This window comes from Martes martes (assembly GCF_963455335.1).
Source record: "Martes martes genome assembly, chromosome: 10".
NCBI classification, from domain to species: Eukaryota; Metazoa; Chordata; class Mammalia; order Carnivora; family Mustelidae; genus Martes; species Martes martes.
Window position 1 is genome coordinate 51252920 of NC_137898.1, and position 12658 is coordinate 51265577.

Genomic DNA, 12658 nt, shown 5'->3' on the forward strand with positions numbered 1-12658 from the left:
TAGAGCAGTTCTTGCAAGAGCTACTGAGGGAAGCATGTGTTGATGGTTTCCCTAAGATTTGCTAATTTTTTTTTTTTAATTTCGATTGATCTCAGATCCAACTGGTGAAACTAGCATTGTATATTTTATACACTCATCTCATGTAGAGAAACGGGGGCCAAGGGCACAATTAGAAGTTTGCAATGGACACAATAATCTCAATTCATTTTTCTTTTCCTTTTTTTGGCAAGAAGATAATTCACTGAAAATTAAAAGTTTTCTTTTAAAATCCTTAAATAAATTACCTTTCCAAAGCTCTTGCCCTTAGTCACTTGCCTGCCATCTATCAGCTACCATGTATTCAATTATAAATAAATATGTATAAAAAACTTCTGTACCAAGCAGTGCTAGGATACTGTGGTCACCAAGGCAGACAGGATGTTTGCTTTCATGGTGCATAGGTCTTACCTAGGGAAACAGACAATAAGCAGATCAATAATATAATTTCAGATGATGTGGTTTGAGAACAGTAAGACTAAGTGACATGAAACAGAGTGATGGGACGAGGGCATTTGTTATTAAATAGGACAGTCAGGGATGACTGACATTTGACTGAAACCTGAATGATGAGGAGGGAGCCACTCGAAGATTTGGGAAAAGAGTCTCGCAAACCAAGGGACTAGCAGGTGCAAGTGCCTGGGAATTACTTGGCAATTTTAATGTTTTGGATACTGAGAATATGAGTCCTCTCTCCATTCCTCCCAACCCTCACTGACAAGAACCCAGTGACAAGTACAGCGGAAGATGGGAAGATTTTGTTTAACTTCTGGAAGTTAAAAGACCTGATATGAAGATAAGCAGGAGTCAGGAAGAAAGTAAAAGTGAATCGAAGCCCATCGTATAGCCCATCCCACTGAGAAGCTTTTCTGTAATGAAGGTGAATTCTAGGATTTGATTTAGTTCTGTTGATTCAATGATGTTATTAACTAGCAAGGAATCCACCCTAAGTCACTCTTCTGTGCTTAGTGCATTATTTGATTTCATTTTATTTATAACTAAATGTTTCCTGAAGTAGAAAACAGCCACTTTGCTCTCTGTATTTATGCTCAACAGAGATCTTATAGTATATGACTTTCTTACATTTGTGGTAAACTGCTTTTACCCATGCATCAAGGCAATAAAAATAGTTTTCATGTGATTATGTCTTTGGAAATCTGGCACAAAATGTGATTTCACTTAGTGAGTGTGGTGTGACAGCTGTAAATTGCCACATTCCAGCATAATGCTTCAATATTGTATTTTCAGTGTGGCTGAGTTGCTGTTTTTTTCTGGCTTTGACTGCATTTTCCACAGAGAAGCTGGCATTCGGACAAATCCCCCGAGACATCCTCACAAAGAGATGCTGACAGATCTCTGTCTCTCTGAGGATCTAACTGGGCAGCATTCCATCCAGACAGGCTGGGCATGAGGACGGGTGTCTGTGTTTGCTGGCCTGTGGGAGGGGCTTCTCATTTTGTCTTGCCAACAGTCAAGAGACATAGAGAGCCCTTGGGTTGGGAGTTCTGCCCTGGGGCCAACATGCTCTGATATGAAGGCACTGGACCAATTTAATGGGGCAAAGAGTCGTATGCAAGAAAGCCCAAAGTAGTGTTGCAGGCCAGAGAATCAAATTTCTCTCCACAGTATATGGGTGGGTCATTGAGTAAGTGCTTAATAAATAATTGGTAGAGTGTCCAGGCACGCCCCTCGATACTTGTGATGTATGAAGGAACTCTAACTTGGTTGGGGAAATAGCCTATAGCTGCCAACCCTTTTTTCCCCTCCACCCTTAATCTAAGACTGCTTATAACTCATTCAGTGGATTTTCAGCTAGTTTTTGTCAAGTACTTCAGTGCCAGGCACTGTGTTCTGCCTAAGAGGTGCAGTAATGAACAAGACAGATTTTTCTAGGATTAGTATCATACACACAGAAGTGTTATAAAGGTTATCTTCAGGGGCTAGAATTAGATTGAGATATGGACAAGGTCCCTTAATTTTTTCCTTTTGAACTGTATTATTTGAACTTTCTGTGACAAGCTTTTGGCCATGATACTTTTTTGTATCTCAACAAAAATCTTCTTAGCCACTGTTTTTGCTACCCTCCTGAGCTTTGAGAACATAGCAATGAATGAGGCAGAATAAGTCCCCTGTCCTTATGAAGCTTCCATTCCAACTTGGGGAAGCAACACAAAACAGAAGAAAGCAAAATCCATACAGTCATGCCATACAATATAGTAATGATTGATGACATGTCCTATGGGGAAAAATACCTTTTAAAAATAAATAATTAGGGGCGCCTGGGTGGCTCAGTGGATTAAAGCCTCTGCCTTTGGCTCAGGTCATGATCCCAGGGTCCTGGGATCGAGCCCCGCATCGGGCTCTCTGCTCAGTAGGGAGCCTGCTTCCCCCTCTCTCTCTGCCTGCCTCTCTGCCTACTTGTGATGTCTGTCAAATAAATAAATAAAGTCTTTTTAAAAAAAATTATTTTGATCTGTTCAGATGCTCTTGATCCTTAGAGGCCTGGATTCTTTACTGGGCTAAGCAGATGGCATTGAGGGAAATGGGCCAGAGGGCCAAGCAGGCCTTGAAGCCTGGAACCATTTGAACTCATTCTGCACTCTCTCCACCCAGTACAAATGAAAAGGCAGTCTGAGCTGCCTACATTCTTTGGGCAGAAGAGTGATGTCAGTCCAGAGAGTCTGACCCGGCTGGCTGCTCTTGACCAGAGCCCAGGCCTTTCTCTACCCAGTCTGGGGACAGAACTCACTGCTGTGCCAGTATCTGAAGGTGCTGACCCTCCCTACCCCACATTCATTGCCCGCTTCTTTTTTCCAGCTTCACCAACTGGTTTCCAGGGACCTGATCCTGCTGGCTTCTGGCCTGCCCTGTCTGACAGCTGCCTGAATACTGGAACTTAAAAATTAGTTCTAAATGCCTGAGTCCAGTAACCACATTCCATTCTATTTTTAGGACAATCCTCCTTCTTTTCCCTGAGAAACTACTCTTCTTTTTGTTTCTAAACTGCTTCCATGCCCAGTTCAGACTGAGGTCTCCTCACCTGGGAATGCAAAGCTTGCGGGTTCCAGTTCCTACTCACAGCTAAGCAGAAGATGCTGTTTTCACTAAATTCCTCTACTCAAAGAAGTGGTAAGAATTGATATGATAGTAAATTTAAAAAACACAGCCAAAATTGTATGCACACTGACATTACAAACATTTAAAAATCATTTTCATTTCAATCATGAAAGTAACACAAGCTTATTGCAAAAATGTTAGAAAAATACAGTACAAGTAATTTATGCTTTTTTAAATTATTTTTTTAAGATTTTATTTATTTATTTGACAGAGACACAGCAAGAGGGGAACACAAGCAGAGGGAGTGGGAGAGAGAGAAGCAGGTTTTCCGCCGAGCAGGGATCCTGATGTGGGGCTCTATCCCAGGACCGTGGGATCATGACCTGAGCCGAAGGCAGACGCTCAACGACTGAGCCACCCAGGCGCCCCTATACATATTTTTAAAAAGATTTTATTTATCTATTTGATAGAGAGACAGCGAGAGAAGGAACACAAGCAGCGGCAGAGGGAGAGGGAAAAGCAGGCTTCCCACAGAGCAGGGAGCCTGATGCAGGGCTCAATCCCAGGATCCCAGGATCATGACATGAGCTGAAGGCAGATGCTTAACTGAGCCACCCAGGTGCCCGTGAATATATTATTTTTATTTTATCTAAAAAATTATCCTACAATGGGGTGCCTGGCTGTCTCCAACAGTAGAGTGTGTGACTCTTGATTTCTGGGTTGCAAGTTTGAGCCCCCACATTGAGCATGGAGCCTACCTAAAATTTAAAAAAAAATTATCCTACAGTTTAATTGAGTTTTTGCGGTGTTGTTCTATGAATTTTAGCAAAGATACAGACTCACATAACCAATGTCACAATCAGGATCTACTTGTTTCGTTAACTACTGAGAGACGAATGATAAAATCTTCAACTATAACTGTGATTTGTGTATTTATTTCTTTCAAAATTTTTACCAGGAGTTGTTGATATGATAGGTGAAATTACTTTTTCCTTTTGTAGTTAATCATATTTTATTATTTTTTGAAACTATGTATTCTATTTTCATCAAAATTTTAGTTTATTCATTGATTTTATTGATATAAATTAATAATTTCATGTTTTATCTAATGAGCTACAGTCTGTTAATATTTAATATCATTATTTATTTTGCAGCTCACATTATACCTGATTTCATCATTGGAACCTCTTCAAGCTTGCTCTTGAATCCTTTTGATATGTCCTTGTCATTCTTTGGCCATTAGTTCTTTTTTTTTTTTTTTTTTAAAGGTTTTATTTATTTATTTGACAGACAGAGATCACGAGGAGGCAGGCAGAGAGAGAGGAGGAAGCAGGCTCCCCGCGGAGCAGAGAGCCCGATGTGGGGCTCGATCCCAGGACCCTGAGATCATGACCTGAGCCGAAGGCAGAGGCTCAACCCACTGAGCCACCCAGGCGCCCCTGGCCATTAGTTCTTAAAGTACTTCAGGTACCTTATTTTTTTCTTCTTTCTGAAGTTCTGATTAGGCTTATGTTAGACTCAGCCTTTTTCTTTCTGTGCTACAGTTTGAAGAGATTCTTTTGCCCTGTCTTCAAGGTCACTGTCTTTTTCTTATATGGTGTCTGATCTGACGTTAAATCAATCTAATGAATTTTTCATATCAGATATTATTTAGTTCCAGAATTTTTATTTTGTTCTGTTTTATGGGTTACATTTCTCAATTGACATTTCTCATTTGTTCCCTTATTATGCTCATGGTTTCCTTTAAGTCCTTGAACATTTAATGACAGATTTTTTTTAAAAAAGTCATTTTTGGGGTCTCTCTTTGGGGTCATTTGGGGTCTCTCTCTATTGATTAATTTTTGTTTTGATTATGAATCACCTTTTCCTGCTTCTTTGAGAATGTGTAGTAATTTTATTTATTAAACAATTTAAAAATATGTATATTTATTTATTTGAGAGAGAAACAGTATGAATAAGGGAAGGGACAGAAGAGAGGGAGAATCACAAGCATATGGTGATTCTCCCTGCTGAGTATGGGACCCAATGTGGGGCTCCATCTCATGATCTGAGATCATGAACTGAGCTGAAATTAAGAGATGGAAACTTAACCGACTGAGCCACCCAGGCACCTGAATGTCTAGAAATTTTATATTACAGGCTGAACATGTTGGATTCCATTCTATAGAATTTGATTTTCTTTTTATTTAGTAAATATATTTTTTCAAGATTTATTTATCTTAGAGAGGGAGAGAGAGATTGGAGGGAGGGGCAGTGGAAGAGAGAGAGACAGAATCTTCAAGTAGATTCTGTGTTGTATGTGGAGTCAGACTTGGGGCTCTATCCTAGGACACTGAGATCATGACATGAGCTGAAATTGAGAGTCAGTGGCTTAATGGATTGAGCCAGCCAGACACTCCTATTTTCTTTTAAAATTATTTTATTTATTTATTTGTCATAGTGAGAGTAAGCAAGCACAAGCAGGGGGAGCAGCAAGCAGAGGGAGAAGTAAGGAGAGGGAGAAGGAGATTCCCTGATAAACAAGGACCCCCATGTGGGACTTGATCCCAGAACCCTGGGATCACAACCTGAGTTGAAGATTTATTCTTAACTGACTGAGCCACCCAGGTGTCTCCCTGTTTTCTCTTTTAAAAAATTGTACTTTGAGCAATGTTGAGGCTTATTCTGGTAGGCAGTTAATTTACTTGTTGCAGCTTGGGTTCCTGGGTGGCTCAGTTGTTAAGTGTCTGCCTTTGGCTCAGGTCATGATCCCAGGGTCCTGAGATTGAGCCCTGCACTGGGCTCCCCCATCAGTGGGAGGCTGCTTTTCTCTCTTCCACTCCCCCTGTTTGTGTTCTTGCTCTTTCTCTCTGTCAGATAAATACATAAAATCTTCAAAAAATTTTTCCTGTGCATCAAATTAATCCTTTGATTCTTGTTTTTAAACTTTATTAGGGTGTGTCTGAAACAATCCTTTCTCTAGGGTTAGATTATCTCTAATGCCTAGGCTTTGCCTCCTTTGGGGTCTTTTCTGAATGCCCAATATGGTTTACAAATTTTCTCCACTTTGGTGTTTTTTGTTTTTATGGGGGTTTTTGTTTGTTTTTGGTGGGCAGCAAAGCAATGTTTATTGAATGATAGCAAAATGATAGTACAAAGCTCTTGAGGAGGGAGGGACCCAAAAGGGTTGCCCTTCTCCACTTTGGTTGGTTGATTGGAACTTTAATATCTTCGAGCCCCATGAAAGCTCTGGTATCTCCATTCACCTCATAGTTCAGCACTTGTAATTCAGCACTTGTAATTTCCCCAGCATTTGTTCTTTGCTCAACCTCATATAGTCTTACCCTGGCTTGTGTAGATTTTTAACAAAAGATCCAAACAGAGGGTGCCTGTGTGGCTCAGTTGGTTAAGCGGCTGCCTTCAGTTCAGGTCATGATCCCAGTGTCCTGGGATGAAGTCCTGCATTGGGCTCCCTGCTCAGTGGGGAGTCTGCTCCTCCCTCTGCCCCTCCTTCCCTCCCACTCAACTCCTGTGCACAGTGGGCTCTCTCTCTTTCCCTCTCGTAAAAATAAGTAAAATCTTTAAAAAGAAAAAAAAACCTAAACAGACTCCTATGCAGCTATATAAAGCTGCTTCTTTACACCTCTCTGGTATCCTGCCCTGCAAATTCCAGCCATACTGATAACCTTGAACTCCAATCCTTTTCTCCTTGGTTCAGTAACACCACTGTGCCCTCTTTGGATTACCTCTCCTTATATAGTGGTCCAGAAAGTGCTTCTAGGCAGAAAGCTATGGTGATCATGAGACTTGTCTTATTTGTTTCCATTATCCCAAAGACTATAGTCCCTGACTACTGTTCGGTACCTAAAACCAGTATTTCAGAGTTCATATTCTAGTTGTTTGCAGTGGGAAGACTGGCCTGGTACAATTACTTTGTCATAGCTAGACATGGAAATCTCAAATTGGCTTTACATTACAAATTGGTTTTACATTATATTTTAAGAGGCCTTTCTAATTTTTTTATCATGGGTAGCATGCATAGTGACTTGGAAGGAAATATGGGGTCTTCTGTTATCGGTAATGTTCTATTTATTGATTTGGGGGCTCCCATGTTGAGTTAGTGAATATTCAGCAAGCTGTAAACTTATGTCTATTTTTCTTTATGTATAATACACTTAAATGGTTTTCCTAGTCCAATATTAGTTTTAGATTCTCAAAAAGGAAATTTCAACTTTATTAGATAAAGACTTTTCTAAACTTGCTATAAAGCTAGGCCTTCCACGGTCTGTGAGTCAAGATTAAAAGCAGAAAAAGACTGTTTGTTCTAGAGATTACGAGGGAAGAAAAAAGAGGGAGGAGCTGATAATAAAAGAGAAGAAGAAGAGAAATGTCTAAAGGAATTTATTAACTGTTTCTCTATCTTTCTTCAAACAGTTCCATAAACTCTTTGGGTGCCTGACTGGCTCAGTCGGTAGAGCATGTGACTTTTTTTTTTTTTTTTTTAAGATTTTATTTATTTATTTGTCAGAAAGAGAGAGAGAGCACAGCAGGGAGAGCAGCAGTCAGAGGGAGAAGCAGACTCCCCACAAAGCAAGGAGCCTGATGTGGGACTAGATTCCAAGACCCTGAGACCATGCCCTGAGCCAAAAGCACACGCTTAATGACTGAGCCACCCATGTGTCCAAGAGCATGTGACTCTTGACCTCAAGGTCATGATTTCAAGCCCCACTTTGGGCATTGAGCCTACTTAATTAAAAAAACAAAAACAACTCAGTAAACTCTATGCTGCTTATTATTGTTTATATAGAGTATATTTTCTTTTGGGTGTGTGACAAAGTGTTATATTCTGTTTTTAAGGGTTGCGAGAGGGTAAAATCAGAGGCTTCCCTATTGGATTTACCAAGCAAGGTCTTTTTGCTCAAGGTAACAAAAGCATTCTTTCTTTTTTCCCAGTAATTTCATAGTTTTGTTTCTTAAATTCAAAGCTTTAAAATTATTTGATAGGGGCACCTGTGTGGCTCAGTCAGTTGATTGTCAGACTCTTGGTTTTTGTTCAGGTCATGATCTCAGGGTAGTGAGATCTAGCTCCCTGTAGGGCTCTGCACTCACTGAGGAGTCTGCTTGGGATTCTCTCCCTCTGTGGCTCCCCCACCCTGTTTGTACACACACACACTCTCTCTCTAAAATAAACAAATAAATCTTAGAAAAATAAAACTTTTTGATAATTAATTTTGTATATAGTATGACAGGCATCTGACTTTTTAAAAATTGGTTAAATATCCCAGTACCACTTATCCACTTATTGAATAATCTCCTTGTTAAGATTTTATTTTTAAGTAATCTCCACACCCAGTGCAGGGATCAAACTCACAACCCTAAGATCAAGAGTCTTATGCTCCACTGAGTGAGCCAACCAGGTGCCCCTGAGTAATTTTTTTCCCCCAATTTAAAATGCTTCCTTTATCATATACTAATCCTAGTAATTATGTAAGCTTATTTGATCTCATTTGTTTACTTTTTTTTCCTGCCCCAGTATACCCTTGTTTTAATTACTGTAGCTTTATAGTATTTTTTATATCTGCTGATGCAGGTCTACCATCCTCAGTCTTCCTTTTTTCAAAAAGTATCAATATTTGACTTTGTTTTAATCTCTGCTGAGCAACAGACTTGTACATTTAATTATCTAGTAATAACTGGAGAGTTTTCATGCATCTCAAAAGCATTCATTGTGTAAAAACATACTGAAAAAGGCACTGTGGTGATTACCAAAGGGTGCTCATAGTCTGGTGGCAGATAAGTAAACAATTAGAAAATAATTAGATAATTGCTAAAATAGGGGCGCCTGGGTGGCTCAGTGGTTTAAAGCCTCTGCCTTCGGCTCAGGTCATGATCCCAGGGTCCTGGGATCGAGCCCCACATCAGGCTCTCTGTCCGGCAGGGAGCCTGCTTCTCCCTCTCTCTCTGCCTGCCTCTCTGCCTACTTGTGATCTCTGTCTGTGAAATAAATAAATGAAATCTTAAAAAAAAAAAATCCTCCCTTAGATAATTGCTAAAATACAGGAAATCCAGGAGAGAAAGTACCTCTCAGGACTGGTATCCTAAGACAAACTCTTCAAAGATAAGCAGTAATTGATCATACAGAATACAGAAACACTGGAGAGAAGACATTTAAGGCAGAGAGATAACTTATGCAGAGGCACAGTAGCACAAATGAGTAAGGTATGTTCAGGGTACATGTGGTTCAGAATGGCTTTTTATTCACTGATATGTTTATTCATGCTGGATTCAGAGTCAGCTAGAACCATTGACTTTATTTCAGATCATGAATGGCTTCAAGATTATCTCTTAGAGACCACTCTACTGGTAATATGGAAGATGGCTTAGAGGCAAATGAGAAGAGGTATCATAGGATTTGAATGAAGTAAGTAAGGAAATGGAGATCTGACTAGACCCAAGATTTGACTGGATGTGAGTGTGAAAGGAGGAATTCATTCATTCATTCATTCATTCAACAAGTTGAGGGGTGCCTGGGTGGCTCATTCAGTTAAGTGTCTGACTCTTGATTTCAGCTCATGTCACGATCTCAGGATTGTGAGATTGCATCTCTTGTTAGGCTGGGTTTGGAGTCTGCTTAAGATTCTTTCTTCCTCTCCCTCTGCCCCTGCCCTGCTCCCTTCCTTGCTCTCTCTCTCAAAAACAAAACAAAACAAAAACCAAAAACCAAGTTGAATTTAATGAATGTGAAATGAGAATTCTTGGGTTTCTGGCTTGAGCAAAAGGGGAACAGATGGTATCATCTCCCAAGGTTGTGAATATAGGGAGTGGGAAAAGTTTGGGAGGTAAGATATTGATTTCAGATTTGGATGTTCTGAGTTTGCAGTGTTTGTGTATAGTACATCCTGGTATAAATAAACTTTATATGTCTCATTTTGGTTTTAGAGATAAACATTTATTTGTCTTCTATGTATGTATTAGTGGTTGCAGTAGTCATGGTCAAGATTGCCTAGAAAAAGTTTGTAGACTGAGAAGACAGTGACTATCTTGGGGGAAATAACCAGCATTTAACAGGTGGAGAAAAGAATGACCTTCAAGAGTCTACTAAGGAGTCAGAGTTGTCATGGAAACCATGAAGAAGGGAGGAGTTAATGTGTTAAGCAACGCGGAAAGGTGATAAATGACTAAAAACTGACCACTGAATCCAGCGAAAAGAAGCCTATTGGTGACCATTAATGAGAGCAGTTTTAACTGAGAAAAGGTTGAAGAAGTCAGTAAGTGAAGAAATTTAGATTGAGGGTATCCAAAACAAAATTCAGCACCTTTCCTTCTAATCTGACTCCTCTTCTTATCTCTTAGGCACAAATATTTCCCCCAACCTCCTTAATCAGAAACTCTCTAGTCTCTTCCCTTTCACTTAGTAGGCTTGTCTAATTAGGACATTAGTACCCTAGGTTCTACTTCCTTAACATTTCTAATATTCTAAAAGGATAAATTCCAAATATCATGATTATCTATGGACGACAGTATATGATTTTTGTTTTCCTGATAGCTTGCTTTTTTGATTTTTCTGGAATGACTATGTATTTACTCATGTAATTAAAATAATAAAAGATTAAATGTAGTTTTTCTCATACATCATCTTATATCTGATGTCAGATCTTTGTTTCCAGTCCATTACCCTGGGTCAGGCCAGGATTATAATAATTTCTTACCTTCTTTCTGCTACGGGGGCACTCCTCAAATCTATCACTGAGAAGTCAGAATAAGTTTTGTAAATACAAATCCTAGTCCGTTCCTCTCCAGTTAATGACCAGATATCTTTGAGGATTAAGTTCAGACTTCTAGCATTTCGTGACAAGTCCTTTGTCTTATCTCCCTCATTTCTTTGCATTCTCATACTCTGCTTTTACTTATTTTTCAAAGATTAGCAGTAGCTTCTAGCCTTTGCAAATGTTTCCTTCCCCTTTGTTAATTCCTATTCAACCTTTAAATCACTTTAAGAATCACTCTATGTAGGAGGCCTTCACTGCCACCCGCTTGAATTTAGATACCCCTCTCTATTGCTATTGGATTCTATGTACCTCTCAGTGTTATCATACTGTATTAATGAGTTGTTCATCTTTTCCTAATTTATTGGCTATTTAATTTTTTTTAAGATTTTATTTATTTATTTGACAGAAGGAGAGAGATCACAAGTAGGCAGAGCAGCAAGCAGAGAGAGGAGGGGAAGCAGGCTCCCCGATAAGCAGAGAGCCGGATGCAGGGCTTGATCCCAGGACCCTGAGATCATGACCCGAGCTGAAGGCAGAGGCTTAACCCACTGAGCCACGCAGGCGCCCCGGGGTATTTAATTTTTTTTCAGTGAACTGACTATTCATATCCTTTGTTCGTTTTTCTGTTGAGTTGTGTTCTTAATGATTTGTAATAATTCTTTTAAAAATTTTTTAAAATTAGTTAATCTCTGTGCCCAATGTGGGGCTCGAACTCATGATCCCAAGATCAAGAGTCACATACTCCACAGAGCCAGCCAGAAGCCCCAGTTTGCAGTAATTCTTATTTATGTGGCAATATCTTTTCAGTCTGTTCCTAGATTTGGAAGGGTTTCTTAGGGGGGTTTTTTTGGTGTTTTTGTTACAATTACTTTTAATTTTTTAATGTAGTAAAATATGTCAAATGTTTAAAAATAGTTTTATTGTTTAAAAATAAATAATATATAATTAAAATAGTTTTGTTTTACTGAAGACTTTATCCTGGGGTGCCTGACTGGCTCAGTTGGTGGAGCATGTGACTTTTCATCTTGGGGTGGTGAGTATGAGCCCCAAGTTGGGTATAGAGACTACATTAAAAAAAAAAAGACTTTATCCTAAAAATATAAAATTACTTTCTTATGTATTTAATATTTGTTTTTTATACTCTTTGATTTTAATTTTGAATAAGCATTGCCCACATTATTAGTCTCTTCATAAATACAATTATCTATGGTTGAAAATTTAGTCAGGGAATTTATTGAATGCCCCTGGCATTCCGGGTGCTGGGGGTTACAATGGTGAACAAAAAGATCCTTAGTTGAGGGGAGCCTGGGTGGCTCAGTGGGTTAAAGCCTTTGCCTTCAGCTCAGGTCACAATCCCAGGACCCTGGGATTCAGCCCCGCATTGGGCTCTTTGCTCAGCGGGGAGCCTGCTTTCCCCCCCCCCCCGCCCCCACCTGCCACTCTGCCTACTTGTGATCTCTCTGTCAAATAAATAAATAAAATCTTTAAAAAATTTTTAAAAAAAGATCCTTAGTTGAGATCACATTGTAGAGGTGGCAGACAATGAACAAGTAAACAAAGAATCCAAATAATTACTGCTTTTAATGGCGACAATGAAGGAAATAAAATGGGGAGCTACTTAGAGCGGTCACTGAAGGTCTTAATATAAGTAGGCAGAGGTTGTGTACATAAAACAGTTCCCTTGAATAATCTCATAATTTACTCAACTATTCTTTAGTGTTGGGTTTTTAGGTTTCTTCTACATTTACCATTATACTAATAAATAATGCTGTTAGGAATAACTCCCTCTGTATTCTCATTTATTTTCATGGAATAGT